At 47.7% G+C, this 16,765-nt stretch overlaps 15 non-coding genes across 15 annotated transcripts; 8 read left to right on the plus strand and 7 right to left on the minus strand.

The window, feature by feature from the left end:
• Window positions 1-737: 737 nt before the first annotated feature.
• On the plus strand, window positions 738-810 carry trnav-aac (transfer RNA valine (anticodon AAC)). Its single transcript has one exon. It is a non-coding gene; the product is annotated as a tRNA-Val (tRNA).
• An 813-nt stretch (window positions 811-1,623) lies between these two features.
• On the minus strand, window positions 1,624-1,695 carry trnad-guc (transfer RNA aspartic acid (anticodon GUC)). The gene has a single exon. It is a non-coding gene; the product is annotated as a tRNA-Asp (tRNA).
• A 1,005-nt stretch (window positions 1,696-2,700) lies between these two features.
• trnav-aac (transfer RNA valine (anticodon AAC)) lies at window positions 2,701-2,773 on the plus strand. Its single transcript has one exon. It is a non-coding gene; the product is annotated as a tRNA-Val (tRNA).
• An 813-nt stretch (window positions 2,774-3,586) lies between these two features.
• Window positions 3,587-3,658, minus strand: trnad-guc (transfer RNA aspartic acid (anticodon GUC)). The gene has a single exon. It is a non-coding gene; the product is annotated as a tRNA-Asp (tRNA).
• Window positions 3,659-4,663: 1,005 nt separating this feature from the next.
• Window positions 4,664-4,736, plus strand: trnav-aac (transfer RNA valine (anticodon AAC)). The gene has a single exon. It is a non-coding gene; the product is annotated as a tRNA-Val (tRNA).
• An 813-nt stretch (window positions 4,737-5,549) lies between these two features.
• On the minus strand, window positions 5,550-5,621 carry trnad-guc (transfer RNA aspartic acid (anticodon GUC)). Its single transcript has one exon. It is a non-coding gene; the product is annotated as a tRNA-Asp (tRNA).
• Window positions 5,622-6,626: 1,005 nt separating this feature from the next.
• Window positions 6,627-6,699, plus strand: trnav-aac (transfer RNA valine (anticodon AAC)). The gene has a single exon. It is a non-coding gene; the product is annotated as a tRNA-Val (tRNA).
• Window positions 6,700-7,512: 813 nt separating this feature from the next.
• trnad-guc (transfer RNA aspartic acid (anticodon GUC)) lies at window positions 7,513-7,584 on the minus strand. The gene has a single exon. It is a non-coding gene; the product is annotated as a tRNA-Asp (tRNA).
• Window positions 7,585-8,589: 1,005 nt separating this feature from the next.
• Window positions 8,590-8,662, plus strand: trnav-aac (transfer RNA valine (anticodon AAC)). Its single transcript has one exon. It is a non-coding gene; the product is annotated as a tRNA-Val (tRNA).
• An 813-nt stretch (window positions 8,663-9,475) lies between these two features.
• On the minus strand, window positions 9,476-9,547 carry trnad-guc (transfer RNA aspartic acid (anticodon GUC)). Its single transcript has one exon. It is a non-coding gene; the product is annotated as a tRNA-Asp (tRNA).
• Window positions 9,548-10,552: 1,005 nt separating this feature from the next.
• On the plus strand, window positions 10,553-10,625 carry trnav-aac (transfer RNA valine (anticodon AAC)). The gene has a single exon. It is a non-coding gene; the product is annotated as a tRNA-Val (tRNA).
• An 813-nt stretch (window positions 10,626-11,438) lies between these two features.
• trnad-guc (transfer RNA aspartic acid (anticodon GUC)) lies at window positions 11,439-11,510 on the minus strand. The gene has a single exon. It is a non-coding gene; the product is annotated as a tRNA-Asp (tRNA).
• A 1,005-nt stretch (window positions 11,511-12,515) lies between these two features.
• trnav-aac (transfer RNA valine (anticodon AAC)) lies at window positions 12,516-12,588 on the plus strand. The gene has a single exon. It is a non-coding gene; the product is annotated as a tRNA-Val (tRNA).
• Window positions 12,589-14,586: 1,998 nt separating this feature from the next.
• Window positions 14,587-14,658, minus strand: trnad-guc (transfer RNA aspartic acid (anticodon GUC)). The gene has a single exon. It is a non-coding gene; the product is annotated as a tRNA-Asp (tRNA).
• A 1,003-nt stretch (window positions 14,659-15,661) lies between these two features.
• Window positions 15,662-15,734, plus strand: trnav-cac (transfer RNA valine (anticodon CAC)). The gene has a single exon. It is a non-coding gene; the product is annotated as a tRNA-Val (tRNA).
• The last annotated feature ends 1,031 nt before the right edge of the window (window positions 15,735-16,765 follow it).

A 16,765-nucleotide genomic window follows, 5' to 3' on the forward strand; every position in this document is an offset into this window, starting at 1 on the left:
ACAGACTCACTATGTGCACTGCAACCTCCAACGGTGAAATCTACAGGTATTGCCCAAATATTACCAGCATGTAGACATTCCAACCTGTGATGAGAACACACTGTACCACGTTCACAGCAATATTCATGCCACAGACAGAGCTGCGCCCTGTCCCCATTTTGGACACATAGTCCATGTTTATTTCCCCGGAGTGATCGGGTTGCATCACTGGCCTGCACAAAGGGCCTTCTAGGGAGGAGGTGGCCGGTGTGGTGTCTATGTGTGAAAACAGCAACCTCATCCTCAACACAGACAAGACCAAGGAGAAGAAGAAGAAGCGCTGGTTCTGTCTGCTTAGACTGGCATTATTTGGAAAAAGGCAGGTCTGCAGTTTCCATAGTGCCGTGGTTATCACGTTCGCCTCACACGCGAAAAGTCCCCGGCTCGAAACCGGGTGGAAACAAGACCTTCCGTCATTCCTTTCTTACTTTTCCAAAGAAGCAAGGTAAGAGATGCTAACAAGACACTGTGCTTGATGTCTGTAAGATTGTGCAGCATACCCCAGACCCTCACAAAAAGGCGAGTACACATGGTGTACAGGTTCCCTGACACCGTTTTTTTTTGCCAGCTGGCGACTTCAACCAGTGAAATCTACAGACCCTATTGGCCAAATATGAACAACCTCATCCTCAACACAGACAAGACTGGTCAGACTGGAATTATTTTGCCAGTCCTGTTAAAAACATCAGGCCACCGTGGTTTCCATAGTGTAGTGGTGATCACGTTCGCTTAACACGCGAAAGGTCCCTGGTTCGAAACCAGGTGGAAACAAGTTCTTTTTGCTCTTCTGTCTTTCTTTTATAAATAAGCTCGGTAAGAAATGCTATCAAGATAGCACGCTTGATGTCTGTAGGACTGTGCAACGTACTCGAGCGCCTCACGAACAGCCGAGTACACACGTCATAACATTCAGGGAGTCCTTCTGTGGGCAGATCTCAGAGTTGAACATCATGAGTGCTGGCTTCCGTGAAATGGTGAAGCACAGAAAAAAAATCTCCAAGTCAGCTAAACAAACATCGGTCTTCCGCGTGGTCGGCCTTACAACGTCTGTCATGAACGCAACATTAAAAGGTGGGCTTTAAACGTAGCACGACGAACCCGTGTGGAAAAATCTAAAACAAGGCAGAATAGCAGAGAATGGTTTCGATCCATCGACCTCTGGGTTATGGGCCCAGCACGCTTCCGCTGCGCCACTCTGCTGACAAACACCAGGCTATTGTCCGTTGTGCAGTTCCTCTTGACTTTCCAAAGGTGTCAGCAAAATGTAAAATGCCACCGTTTTTTCCTGACCAGCGCACCGTTTTAGGTAGTGTGGCTGAGCGGTCTGCAACGCCAAATTTAGCTTTCTGCTTCTCAGGAGGCACAGGTTGAAAGCCCTGGTAAGCTCTGCTCGCTGCCAACGGAATGATGTGGTAGCAAGGCACTGTGCTTCATGGCTGTCACATCGTCCAACACTGCGGAGCACTTCGAAAGGAGAATTCAAAGCGTTCTTGTGAGACGGGTTCGCTCTACCCTACGGATGTGTTGTTTCAAGAGTAACCCTGCCCAAGGTTCAACATCAAACTGTAACACACATAACAATGTCTCCCCGTCGGGGAATCGAACCCCGGTCTTCCGCGTGACAGGCGGAGATACTGTCCACTATACTAACGAGGACTCTGGTGGCTTCCACTTGGTGTCCATTCGCCAAAGGAGAAGTGAATTCAGCACAAGGCGTTGCCCTTCCAAATACCTGCCATCTCATAATACAGTCAAATTTCTCCTCTGTAAGGAATCTTCCTACCTAGTATGGCCGTGTGGCCTAAAGCGCTGGATAAGGGCTGCAGTCTCTCGGGCGGTGTCGGTTCCATTCAGGAAATAAGACCAGAGTGCTGCGCTCTAATTTTTGCCAAGACCTGGCTCTCACACAAAACCTCGGAAAGCTACAGACTCACTATGTGCACTGCAACCTCCAACGGTGAAATCTACAGGTATTGCCCAAATATTACCAGCATGTAGACATTCCAACCTGTGATGAGAACACACTGTACCACGTTCACAGCAATATTCATGCCACAGACAGAGCTGCGCCCTGTCCCCATTTTGGACACATAGTCCATGTTTATTTCCCCGGAGTGATCGGGTTGCATCACTGGCCTGCACAAAGGGCCTTCTAGGGAGGAGGTGGCCGGTGTGGTGTCTATGTGTGAAAACAGCAACCTCATCCTCAACACAGACAAGACCAAGGAGAAGAAGAAGAAGCGCTGGTTCTGTCTGCTTAGACTGGCATTATTTGGAAAAAGGCAGGTCTGCAGTTTCCATAGTGCCGTGGTTATCACGTTCGCCTCACACGCGAAAAGTCCCCGGCTCGAAACCGGGTGGAAACAAGACCTTCCGTCATTCCTTTCTTACTTTTCCAAAGAAGCAAGGTAAGAGATGCTAACAAGACACTGTGCTTGATGTCTGTAAGATTGTGCAGCATACCCCAGACCCTCACAAAGAGGCGAGTACACATGGTGTACAGGTTCCCTGACACCGTTTTTTTTTGCCAGCTGGCGACTTCAACCAGTGAAATCTACAGACCCTATTGGCCAAATATGAACAACCTCATCCTCAACACAGACAAGACTGGTCAGACTGGAATTATTTTGCCAGTCCTGTTAAAAACATCAGGCCACCGTGGTTTCCATAGTGTAGTGGTGATCACGTTCGCTTAACACGCGAAAGGTCCCTGGTTCGAAACCAGGTGGAAACAAGTTCTTTTTGCTCTTCTGTCTTTCTTTTATAAATAAGCTCGGTAAGAAATGCTATCAAGATAGCACGCTTGATGTCTGTAGGACTGTGCAACGTACTCGAGCGCCTCACGAACAGCCGAGTACACACGTCATAACATTCAGGGAGTCCTTCTGTGGGCAGATCTCAGAGTTGAACATCATGAGTGCTGGCTTCCGTGAAATGGTGAAGCACAGAAAAAAAATCTCCAAGTCAGCTAAACAAACATCGGTCTTCCGCGTGGTCGGCCTTACAACGTCTGTCATGAACGCAACATTAAAAGGTGGGCTTTAAACGTAGCACGACGAACCCGTCTGGAAAAATCTAAAACAAGGCAGAATAGCAGAGAATGGTTTCGATCCATCGACCTCTGGGTTATGGGCCCAGCACGCTTCCGCTGCGCCACTCTGCTGACAAACGCCAGGCTATTGTCCGTTGTGCAGTTCCTCTTGACTTTCCAAAGGTGTCAGCAAAATGTAAAATGCCACCGTTTTTTCCTGACCAGCGCACCGTTTTAGGTAGTGTGGCTGAGCGGTCTGCAACGCCAAATTTAGCTTTCTGCTTCTCAGGAGGCACAGGTTGAAAGCCCTGGTAAGCTCTGCTCGCTGCCAACGGAATGATGTGGTAGCAAGGCACTGTGCTTCATGGCTGTCACATCGTCCAACACTGCGGAGCACTTCGAAAGGAGAATTCAAAGCGTTCTTGTGAGACGGGTTCGCTCTACCCTACGGATGTGTTGTTTCAAGAGTAACCCTGCCCAAGGTTCAACATCAAACTGTAACACACATAACAATGTCTCCCCGTCGGGGAATCGAACCCCGGTCTTCCGCGTGACAGGCGGAGATACTGTCCACTATACTAACGAGGACTCTGGTGGCTTCCACTTGGTGTCCATTCGCCAAAGGAGAAGTGAATTCAGCACAAGGCGTTGCCCTTCCAAATACCTGCCATCTCATAATACAGTCAAATTTCTCCTCTGTAAGGAATCTTCCTACCTAGTATGGCCGTGTGGCCTAAAGCGCTGGATAAGGGCTGCAGTCTCTCGGGCGGTGTCGGTTCCATTCAGGAAATAAGACCAGAGTGCTGCGCTCTAATTTTTGCCAAGACCTGGCTCTCACACAAAACCTCGGAAAGCTACAGACTCACTATGTGCACTGCAACCTCCAACGGTGAAATCTACAGGTATTGCCCAAATATTACCAGCATGTAGAAATTCCAACCTGTGATGAGAACACACTGTACCACGTTCACAGCAATATTCATGCCACAGACAGAGCTGCGCCCTGTCCCCATTTTGGACACATAGTCCATGTTTATTTCCCCGGAGTGATCGGGTTGCATCACTGGCCTGCACAAAGGGCCTTCTAGGGAGGAGGTGGCCGGTGTGGTGTCTATGTGTGAAAACAGCAACCTCATCCTCAACACAGACAAGACCAAGGAGAAGAAGAAGAAGCGCTGGTTCTGTCTGCTTAGACTGGCATTATTTGGAAAAAGGCAGGTCTGCAGTTTCCATAGTGCCGTGGTTATCACGTTCGCCTCACACGCGAAAAGTCCCCGGCTCGAAACCGGGTGGAAACAAGACCTTCCGTCATTCCTTTCTTACTTTTCCAAAGAAGCAAGGTAAGAGATGCTAACAAGACACTGTGCTTGATGTCTGTAAGATTGTGCAGCATACCCCAGACCCTCACAAAGAGGCGAGTACACATGGTGTACAGGTTCCCTGACACCGTTTTTTTTTGCCAGCTGGCGACTTCAACCAGTGAAATCTACAGACCCTATTGGCCAAATATGAACAACCTCATCCTCAACACAGACAAGACTGGTCAGACTGGAATTATTTTGCCAGTCCTGTTAAAAACATCAGGCCACCGTGGTTTCCATAGTGTAGTGGTGATCACGTTCGCTTAACACGCGAAAGGTCCCTGGTTCGAAACCAGGTGGAAACAAGTTCTTTTTGCTCTTCTGTCTTTCTTTTATAAATAAGCTCGGTAAGAAATGCTATCAAGATAGCACGCTTGATGTCTGTAGGACTGTGCAACGTACTCGAGCGCCTCACGAACAGCCGAGTACACACGTCATAACATTCAGGGAGTCCTTCTGTGGGCAGATCTCAGAGTTGAACATCATGAGTGCTGGCTTCCGTGAAATGGTGAAGCACAGAAAAAAAATCTCCAAGTCAGCTAAACAAACATCGGTCTTCCGCGTGGTCGGCCTTACAACGTCTGTCATGAACGCAACATTAAAAGGTGGGCTTTAAACGTAGCACGACGAACCCGTCTGGAAAAATCTAAAACAAGGCAGAATAGCAGAGAATGGTTTCGATCCATCGACCTCTGGGTTATGGGCCCAGCACGCTTCCGCTGCGCCACTCTGCTGACAAACGCCAGGCTATTGTCCGTTGTGCAGTTCCTCTTGACTTTCCAAAGGTGTCAGCAAAATGTAAAATGCCACCGTTTTTTCCTGACCAGCGCACCGTTTTAGGTAGTGTGGCTGAGCGGTCTGCAACGCCAAATTTAGCTTTCTGCTTCTCAGGAGGCACAGGTTGAAAGCCCTGGTAAGCTCTGCTCGCTGCCAACGGAATGATGTGGTAGCAAGGCACTGTGCTTCATGGCTGTCACATCGTCCAACACTGCGGAGCACTTCGAAAGGAGAATTCAAAGCGTTCTTGTGAGACGGGTTCGCTCTACCCTACGGATGTGTTGTTTCAAGAGTAACCCTGCCCAAGGTTCAACATCAAACTGTAACACACATAACAATGTCTCCCCGTCGGGGAATCGAACCCCGGTCTTCCGCGTGACAGGCGGAGATACTGTCCACTATACTAACGAGGACTCTGGTGGCTTCCACTTGGTGTCCATTCGCCAAAGGAGAAGTGAATTCAGCACAAGGCGTTGCCCTTCCAAATACCTGCCATCTCATAATACAGTCAAATTTCTCCTCTGTAAGGAATCTTCCTACCTAGTATGGCCGTGTGGCCTAAAGCGCTGGATAAGGGCTGCAGTCTCTCGGGCGGTGTCGGTTCCATTCAGGAAATAAGACCAGAGTGCTGCGCTCTAATTTTTGCCAAGACCTGGCTCTCACACAAAACCTCGGAAAGCTACAGACTCACTATGTGCACTGCAACCTCCAACGGTGAAATCTACAGGTATTGCCCAAATATTACCAGCATGTAGAAATTCCAACCTGTGATGAGAACACACTGTACCACGTTCACAGCAATATTCATGCCACAGACAGAGCTGCGCCCTGTCCCCATTTTGGACACATAGTCCATGTTTATTTCCCCGGAGTGATCGGGTTGCATCACTGGCCTGCACAAAGGGCCTTCTAGGGAGGAGGTGGCCGGTGTGGTGTCTATGTGTGAAAACAGCAACCTCATCCTCAACACAGACAAGACCAAGGAGAAGAAGAAGAAGCGCTGGTTCTGTCTGCTTAGACTGGCATTATTTGGAAAAAGGCAGGTCTGCAGTTTCCATAGTGCCGTGGTTATCACGTTCGCCTCACACGCGAAAAGTCCCCGGCTCGAAACCGGGTGGAAACAAGACCTTCCGTCATTCCTTTCTTACTTTTCCAAAGAAGCAAGGTAAGAGATGCTAACAAGACACTGTGCTTGATGTCTGTAAGATTGTGCAGCATACCCCAGACCCTCACAAAGAGGCGAGTACACATGGTGTACAGGTTCCCTGACACCGTTTTTTTTTGCCAGCTGGCGACTTCAACCAGTGAAATCTACAGACCCTATTGGCCAAATATGAACAACCTCATCCTCAACACAGACAAGACTGGTCAGACTGGAATTATTTTGCCAGTCCTGTTAAAAACATCAGGCCACCGTGGTTTCCATAGTGTAGTGGTGATCACGTTCGCTTAACACGCGAAAGGTCCCTGGTTCGAAACCAGGTGGAAACAAGTTCTTTTTGCTCTTCTGTCTTTCTTTTATAAATAAGCTCGGTAAGAAATGCTATCAAGATAGCACGCTTGATGTCTGTAGGACTGTGCAACGTACTCGAGCGCCTCACGAACAGCCGAGTACACACGTCATAACATTCAGGGAGTCCTTCTGTGGGCAGATCTCAGAGTTGAACATCATGAGTGCTGGCTTCCGTGAAATGGTGAAGCACAGAAAAAAAATCTCCAAGTCAGCTAAACAAACATCGGTCTTCCGCGTGGTCGGCCTTACAACGTCTGTCATGAACGCAACATTAAAAGGTGGGCTTTAAACGTAGCACGACGAACCCGTGTGGAAAAATCTAAAACAAGGCAGAATAGCAGAGAATGGTTTCGATCCATCGACCTCTGGGTTATGGGCCCAGCACGCTTCCGCTGCGCCACTCTGCTGACAAACGCCAGGCTATTGTCCGTTGTGCAGTTCCTCTTGACTTTCCAAAGGTGTCAGCAAAATGTAAAATGCCACCGTTTTTTCCTGACCAGCGCACCGTTTTAGGTAGTGTGGCTGAGCGGTCTGCAACGCCAAATTTAGCTTTCTGCTTCTCAGGAGGCACAGGTTGAAAGCCCTGGTAAGCTCTGCTTGCTGCCAACGGAATGATGTGGTAGCAAGGCACTGTGCTTCATGGCTGTCACATCGTCCAACACTGCGGAGCACTTCGAAAGGAGAATTCAAAGCGTTCTTGTGAGACGGGTTCGCTCTACCCTACGGATGTGTTGTTTCAAGAGTAACCCTGCCCAAGGTTCAACATCAAACTGTAACACACATAACAATGTCTCCCCGTCGGGGAATCGAACCCCGGTCTTCCGCGTGACAGGCGGAGATACTGTCCACTATACTAACGAGGACTCTGGTGGCTTCCACTTGGTGTCCATTCGCCAAAGCAGAAGTGAATTCAGCACAAGGCGTTGCCCTTCCAAATACCTGCCATCTCATAATACAGTCAAATTTCTCCTCTGTAAGGAATCTTCCTACCTAGTATGGCCGTGTGGCCTAAAGCGCTGGATAAGGGCTGCAGTCTCTCGGGCGGTGTCGGTTCCATTCAGGAAATAAGACCAGAGTGCTGCGCTCTAATTTTTGCCAAGACCTGGCTCTCACACAAAACCTCGGAAAGCTACAGACTCACTATGTGCACTGCAACCTCCAACGGTGAAATCTACAGGTATTGCCCAAATATTACCAGCATGTAGACATTCCAACCTGTGATGAGAACACACTGTACCACGTTCACAGCAATATTCATGCCACAGACAGAGCTGCGCCCTGTCCCCATTTTGGACACATAGTCCATGTTTATTTCCCCGGAGTGATCGGGTTGCATCACTGGCCTGCACAAAGGGCCTTCTAGGGAGGAGGTGGCCGGTGTGGTGTCTATGTGTGAAAACAGCAACCTCATCCTCAACACAGACAAGACCAAGGAGAAGAAGAAGAAGCGCTGGTTCTGTCTGCTTAGACTGGCATTATTTGGAAAAAGGCAGGTCTGCAGTTTCCATAGTGCCGTGGTTATCACGTTCGCCTCACACGCGAAAAGTCCCCGGCTCGAAACCGGGTGGAAACAAGACCTTCCGTCATTCCTTTCTTACTTTTCCAAAGAAGCAAGGTAAGAGATGCTAACAAGACACTGTGCTTGATGTCTGTAAGATTGTGCAGCATACCCCAGACCCTCACAAAGAGGCGAGTACACATGGTGTACAGGTTCCCTGACACCGTTTTTTTTTGCCAGCTGGCGACTTCAACCAGTGAAATCTACAGACCCTATTGGCCAAATATGAACAACCTCATCCTCAACACAGACAAGACTGGTCAGACTGGAATTATTTTGCCAGTCCTGTTAAAAACATCAGGCCACCGTGGTTTCCATAGTGTAGTGGTGATCACGTTCGCTTAACACGCGAAAGGTCCCTGGTTCGAAACCAGGTGGAAACAAGTTCTTTTTGCTCTTCTGTCTTTCTTTCATAAATAAGCTCGGTAAGAAATGCTATCAAGATAGCACGCTTGATGTCTGTAGGACTGTGCAACGTACTCGAGCGCCTCACGAACAGCCGAGTACACACGTCATAACATTCAGGGAGTCCTTCTGTGGGCAGATCTCAGAGTTGAACATCATGAGTGCTGGCTTCCGTGAAATGGTGAAGCACAGAAAAAAAATCTCCAAGTCAGCTAAACAAACATCGGTCTTCCGCGTGGTCGGCCTTACAACGTCTGTCATGAACGCAACATTAAAAGGTGGGCTTTAAACGTAGCACGACGAACCCGTGTGGAAAAATCTAAAACAAGGCAGAATAGCAGAGAATGGTTTCGATCCATCGACCTCTGGGTTATGGGCCCAGCACGCTTCCGCTGCGCCACTCTGCTGACAAACGCCAGGCTATTGTCCGTTGTGCAGTTCCTCTTGACTTTCCAAAGGTGTCAGCAAAATGTAAAATGCCACCGTTTTTTCCTGACCAGCGCACCGTTTTAGGTAGTGTGGCTGAGCGGTCTGCAACGCCAAATTTAGCTTTCTGCTTCTCAGGAGGCACAGGTTGAAAGCCCTGGTAAGCTCTGCTCGCTGCCAACGGAATGATGTGGTAGCAAGGCACTGTGCTTCATGGCTGTCACATCGTCCAACACTGCGGAGCACTTCGAAAGGAGAATTCAAAGCGTTCTTGTGAGACGGGTTCGCTCTACCCTACGGATGTGTTGTTTCAAGAGTAACCCTGCCCAAGGTTCAACATCAAACTGTAACACACATAACAATGTCTCCCCGTCGGGGAATCGAACCCCGGTCTTCCGCGTGACAGGCGGAGATACTGTCCACTATACTAACGAGGACTCTGGTGGCTTCCACTTGGTGTCCATTCGCCAAAGGAGAAGTGAATTCAGCACAAGGCGTTGCCCTTCCAAATACCTGCCATCTCATAATACAGTCAAATTTCTCCTCTGTAAGGAATCTTCCTACCTAGTATGGCCGTGTGGCCTAAAGCGCTGGATAAGGGCTGCAGTCTCTCGGGCGGTGTCGGTTCCATTCAGGAAATAAGACCAGAGTGCTGCGCTCTAATTTTTGCCAAGACCTGGCTCTCACACAAAACCTCGGAAAGCTACAGACTCACTATGTGCACTGCAACCTCCAACGGTGAAATCTACAGGTATTGCCCAAATATTACCAGCATGTAGACATTCCAACCTGTGATGAGAACACACTGTACCACGTTCACAGCAATATTCATGCCACAGACAGAGCTGCGCCCTGTCCCCATTTTGGACACATAGTCCATGTTTATTTCCCCGGAGTGATCGGGTTGCATCACTGGCCTGCACAAAGGGCCTTCTAGGGAGGAGGTGGCCGGTGTGGTGTCTATGTGTGAAAACAGCAACCTCATCCTCAACACAGACAAGACCAAGGAGAAGAAGAAGAAGCGCTGGTTCTGTCTGCTTAGACTGGCATTATTTGGAAAAAGGCAGGTCTGCAGTTTCCATAGTGCCGTGGTTATCACGTTCGCCTCACACGCGAAAAGTCCCCGGCTCGAAACCGGGTGGAAACAAGACCTTCCGTCATTCCTTTCTTACTTTTCCAAAGAAGCAAGGTAAGAGATGCTAACAAGACACTGTGCTTGATGTCTGTAAGATTGTGCAGCATACCCCAGACCCTCACAAAGAGGCGAGTACACATGGTGTACAGGTTCCCTGACACCGTTTTTTTTTGCCAGCTGGCGACTTCAACCAGTGAAATCTACAGACCCTATTGGCCAAATATGAACAACCTCATCCTCAACACAGACAAGACTGGTCAGACTGGAATTATTTTGCCAGTCCTGTTAAAAACATCAGGCCACCGTGGTTTCCATAGTGTAGTGGTGATCACGTTCGCTTAACACGCGAAAGGTCCCTGGTTCGAAACCAGGTGGAAACAAGTTCTTTTTGCTCTTCTGTCTTTCTTTCATAAATAAGCTCGGTAAGAAATGCTATCAAGATAGCACGCTTGATGTCTGTAGGACTGTGCAACGTACTCGAGCGCCTCACGAACAGCCGAGTACACACGTCATAACATTCAGGGAGTCCTTCTGTGGGCAGATCTCAGAGTTGAACATCATGAGTGCTGGCTTCCGTGAAATGGTGAAGCACAGAAAAAAAATCTCCAAGTCAGCTAAACAAACATCGGTCTTCCGCGTGGTCGGCCTTACAACGTCTGTCATGAACGCAACATTAAAAGGTGGGCTTTAAACGTAGCACGACGAACCCGTCTGGAAAAATCTAAAACAAGGCAGAATAGCAGAGAATGGTTTCGATCCATCGACCTCTGGGTTATGGGCCCAGCACGCTTCCGCTGCGCCACTCTGCTGACAAACGCCAGGCTATTGTCCGTTGTGCAGTTCCTCTTGACTTTCCAAAGGTGTCAGCAAAATGTAAAATGCCACCGTTTTTTCCTGACCAGCGCACCGTTTTAGGTAGTGTGGCTGAGCGGTCTGCAACGCCAAATTTAGCTTTCTGCTTCTCAGGAGGCACAGGTTGAAAGCCCTGGTAAGCTCTGCTCGCTGCCAACGGAATGATGTGGTAGCAAGGCACTGTGCTTCATGGCTGTCACATCGTCCAACACTGCGGAGCACTTCGAAAGGAGAATTCAAAGCGTTCTTGTGAGACGGGTTCGCTCTACCCTACGGATGTGTTGTTTCAAGAGTAACCCTGCCCAAGGTTCAACATCAAACTGTAACACACATAACAATGTCTCCCCGTCGGGGAATCGAACCCCGGTCTTCCGCGTGACAGGCGGAGATACTGTCCACTATACTAACGAGGACTCTGGTGGCTTCCACTTGGTGTCCATTCGCCAAAGGAGAAGTGAATTCAGCACAAGGCGTTGCCCTTCCAAATACCTGCCATCTCATAATACAGTCAAATTTCTCCTCTGTAAGGAATCTTCCTACCTAGTATGGCCGTGTGGCCTAAAGCGCTGGATAAGGGCTGCAGTCTCTCGGGCGGTGTCGGTTCCATTCAGGAAATAAGACCAGAGTGCTGCGCTCTAATTTTTGCCAAGACCTGGCTCTCACACAAAACCTCGGAAAGCTACAGACTCACTATGTGCACTGCAACCTCCAACGGTGAAATCTACAGGTATTGCCCAAATATTACCAGCATGTAGACATTCCAACCTGTGATGAGAACACACTGTACCACGTTCACAGCAATATTCATGCCACAGACAGAGCTGCGCCCTGTCCCCATTTTGGACACATAGTCCATGTTTATTTCCCCGGAGTGATCGGGTTGCATCACTGGCCTGCACAAAGGGCCTTCTAGGGAGGAGGTGGCCGGTGTGGTGTCTATGTGTGAAAACAGCAACCTCATCCTCAACACAGACAAGACCAAGGAGAAGAAGAAGAAGCGCTGGTTCTGTCTGCTTAGACTGGCATTATTTGGAAAAAGGCAGGTCTGCAGTTTCCATAGTGCCGTGGTTATCATGTTCGCCTCACACGTGAAAAGTCCCCGGCTCGAAACCGGGTGGAAACAAGACCTTCCGTCATTCCTTTCTTACTTTTCCAAAGAAGCAAGGTAAGAGATGCTAACAAGACACTGTGCTTGATGTCTGTAAGATTGTGCAGCATACCCCAGACCCTCACAAAGAGGCGAGTACACATGGTGTACAGGTTCCCTGACACCGTTTTTTTTTGCCAGCTGGCGACTTCAACCAGTGAAATCTACAGACCCTATTGGCCAAATATGAACAACCTCATCCTCAACACAGACAAGACTGGTCAGACTGGAATTATTTTGCCAGTCCTGTTAAAAACATCAGGCCACCGTGGTTTCCATAGTGTAGTGGTGATCACGTTCGCTTAACACGCGAAAGGTCCCTGGTTCGAAACCAGGTGGAAACAAGTTCTTTTTGCTCTTCTGTCTTTCTTTTATAAATAAGCTCGGTAAGAAATGCTATCAAGATAGCACGCTTGATGTCTGTAGGACTGTGCAACGTACTCGAGCGCCTCACGAACAGCCGAGTACACACGTCATAACATTCAGGGAGTCCTTCTGTGGGCAGATCTCAGAGTTGAACATCATGAGTGCTGGCTTCCGTGAAATGGTGAAGCACAGAAAAAAAATCTCCAAGTCAGCTAAACAAACATCGGTCTTCCGCGTGGTCGGCCTTACAACGTCTGTCATGAACGCAACATTAAAAGGTGGGCTTTAAACGTAGCACGACGAACCCGTCTGGAAAAATCTAAAACAAGGCAGAATAGCAGAGAATGGTTTCGATCCATCGACCTCTGGGTTATGGGCCCAGCACGCTTCCGCTGCGCCACTCTGCTGACAAACGCCAGGCTATTGTCCGTTGTGCAGTTCCTCTTGACTTTCCAAAGGTGTCAGCAAAATGTAAAATGCCACCGTTTTTTCCTGACCAGCGCACCGTTTTAGGTAGTGTGGCTGAGCGGTCTGCAACGCCAAATTTAGCTTTCTGCTTCTCAGGAGGCACAGGTTGAAAGCCCTGGTAAGCTCTGCTCGCTGCCAACGGAATGATGTGGTAGCAAGGCACTGTGCTTCATGGCTGTCACATCGTCCAACACTGCGGAGCACTTCGAAAGGAGAATTCAAAGCGTTCTTGTGAGACGGGTTCGCTCTACCCTACGGATGTGTTGTTTCAAGAGTAACCCTGCCCAAGGTTCAACATCAAACTGTAACACACATAGAGGAAAAGGCTTCTTGAGACGTCATCTGTACTTCTGTGTAGAAGGTGTCGGACGTTTCGCTCCTCATCCGAAGAGCTTCGTCAGCAAACTAATAAGTGCTGGTAGCTTAGGCCTTAAATACAGTAAGAGTGGGCGGAATTGGTGTGCCAACACCCTCCTCCTATTGGTTCGTTACACTAAGCCTGGGCGGAGCAGTGGTATAATCCTATCCTGTTATTCACACCTACGATAAAAGGGAAGTGTCGCTCCCTGAATTGGGTATGAACGACTCTGATACTGGCTTGTTAGCATCTATTGTTCTGGCTCGGCCCTGCCTTCACCTCATTTGCAAGACTAAGAGCTGTGGGTTTAGGTCTCAGTAACCTGCTGAACACAGGGTCCAAATTAAACCTCAAACCACCATTCCGATTCAATGATGGGTTCTGTTGTTTGACAAAAATAGCTTCCTTTACTCCTCTTTCAAACCATCTGTTTTCTTTGGCCAAAATCTTTACCTCGCTGTCCTGAAAAGAGTGATTGGTAGCTTTCAGGTGTAGATGTACTGCTGATTGAGGACCACTAGCATTGTCCCTGCGATGTTGATAAAGCCTTTTTTGGAGCATTTGCTTAGTTTCCCCAATGTAGTGCTCTTTGCATTCCTCATCTTTACAGTGGATGGAATAGACCACATTGCTCTGTTTCTGGTTTGGAGCCTTGTCTTTAGGATGCACTAATTTTTGTCTCAGGGTATTTACTGGTTTGAAATAGGTAGGAATTTTGTGTTGCCATAAGATCCTCTGGAGTTTTTCGGAGACCCCCGCTACATAAGGGACTACCACTCCTCTCCTTTTTGCTTCTGTGGGCTTTTGGGTTTCTTTCCCTACTCTCTTCTTTTGACATTTGTTAAAAGCCCACCGTGGGTACCCACAGGTTGAGAGCGCTCTCTGGACATGTTGTGTCTCCTTTTTCTTTCCCTCAGCACTAGTTGGTATTTGTTCCGCTCTATGTTGGAGGGTCCTAATAATACTGTATTTAAGGCCTAAGCTACCAGCACTTATTAGTTTGCTGACGAAGCTCTTCGGATGAGGAGCGAAACGTCCGACACCTTCTACACAGAAGTACAGATGACGTCTCAAGAAGCCTTTTCCTCGATGGACAACTCCTGTACGACTGAGAGCCTACACAGACGCATTGTAACACACATAACAATGTCTCCCCGTCGGGGAATCGAACCCCGGTCTTCCGCGTGACAGGCGGAGATACTGTCCACTATACTAACGAGGACTCTGGTGGCTTCCACTTGGTGTCCATTCGCCAAAGGAGAAGTGAATTCAGCACAAGGCGTTGCCCTTCCAAATACCTGCCATCTCATAATACAGTCAAATTTCTCCTCTGTAAGGAATCTTCCTACCTAGTATGGCCGTGTGGCCTAAAGCGCTGGATAAGGGCTGCAGTCTCTCGGGCGGTGTCGGTTCCATTCAGGAAATAAGACCAGAGTGCTGCGCTCTAATTTTTGCCAAGACCTGGCTCTCACACAAAACCTCGGAAAGCTACAGACTCACTATGTGCACTGCAACCTCCAACGGTGAAATCTACAGATATTGCCCAAATATTACCAGCATGTAGACATTCCAACCTGTGATGAGAACACACTGTACCACGTTCACAGCAATATTCATGCCACAGACAGAGCTGCGCCCTGTCCCCATTTTGGACACATAGTCCATGTTTATTTCCCCGGAGTGATCGGGTTGCATCACTGGCCTGCACAAAGGGCCTTCTAGGGAGGAGGTGGCCGGTGTGGTGTCTATGTGTGAAAACAGCAACCTCATCCTCAACACAGACAAGACCAAGGAGAAGAAGAAGAAGCGCTGGTTCTGTCTGCTTAGACTGGCATTATTTGGAAAAAGGCAGGTCTGCAGTTTCCATAGTGCCGTGGTTATCACGTTCGCCTCACACACGAAAAGTCCCCGGCTCGAAACCGGGTGGAAACAAGACCTTCCGTCATTCCTTTCTTACTTTTCCAAAGAAGCAAGGTAAGAGATGCTAACAAGACACTGTGCTTGATGTCTGTAAGATTGTGCAGCATACCCCAGACCCTCACAAAGAGGCGAGTACACATGGTGTACAGGTTCCCTGACACCGTTTTTTTGCCAGCTGGCGACTTCAACCAGTGAAATCTACAGACCGTATTGGCCAAATATGAACAACTTCATCCCCAACACAGACAAGACCGGTTAGACTGGAATTATTTTGCCAGTCCTGTTAAAAACATCACGCCACTGTGGTTTCCATAGTGTAGTGGTAATCACATTTGCCTCACACGCGAAAGGTCTCTGGTTCGAAACCAGGTGGATACAATACCTTTTGTCAATCCTTTCTTATTTTTCGAAATAAGCAAGGTAAGGAATCTTCCTTGGTAGTATGGCTGTGTGGCCTAAAGCGCTGGATCAAGGCTAATTTAGACATTTTTACCTATTTTATTTGATTTTTAGTTTTCTTATTGTATTTTATGTTTTAATTGTTCTACCTGTTTTTATTGTTCTTTATTCTGTTTGTCACATGTTGTCTATTTTGGCTATTTAATTTAATTTTTTTCTAGCATTTTATTTTCTTCATCTGTACAGCACTTGGAGCATCATGATGTTTTTTTAAATGTGCTTTCTAAATAAACCTTGACCTTGACCTTATAAGCCACAAAGTGAGGCAAATAGTAGTTCAGCTATCTTGAAAGTCAACCTAAAGCAACATGTTTTTGCTCAAGCTCTGATGATAAATGGCTTCAGTTATATAGCACTTTTCTACGATGAAGGTACTCAGCACTTTTAGAGTCACCTCATTCACAAAATGATTAATGATGGTGGCATATGTTGGCGCAGGAGGGGAAAAATACTCATTCACACTCTGATAGCATCAGCAGCAGCTATCAACATTATCTGTATTACACAGTATGGACAGTCTATTTTATGATTTTGCCTTTAAATGTCACCACAATGTATGTAACTTACCACCACCGGTGTGTTACTCTGGAGTGCATGGATAATGGGTTCACTGCAAAACACTTAGTATCTAAAAAAAAAGTGGAATATAATAACATTCGCAAACACTACATCTTTTTCTTGTGTTTAACTTGGCAAACATGACTGAAAAGAATGAACATATAAGCCTGAATGAATCCACTCCCCTCAATCAAACTCCCAATAGTCGTCTACATCGTGGAGGAAGTGGCCAGGAAGAAATACGTGATACTTTTGACAGATGTTTGACAGTAGAGTCGTCCCTTGCCACTTCGCACTTCTATTTTTATTTATTTATTGTTATTATTTATTTATATATTTTTGAAGCAAGAAAAGTTTTAAAAACAATCGGGTCTGACTCAGCATACGTGCTG

This window comes from Dunckerocampus dactyliophorus, chromosome 12 (genome assembly GCF_027744805.1).
Source record: "Dunckerocampus dactyliophorus isolate RoL2022-P2 chromosome 12, RoL_Ddac_1.1, whole genome shotgun sequence".
Lineage (NCBI taxonomy): Eukaryota > Metazoa > Chordata > Actinopteri > Syngnathiformes > Syngnathidae > Dunckerocampus > Dunckerocampus dactyliophorus.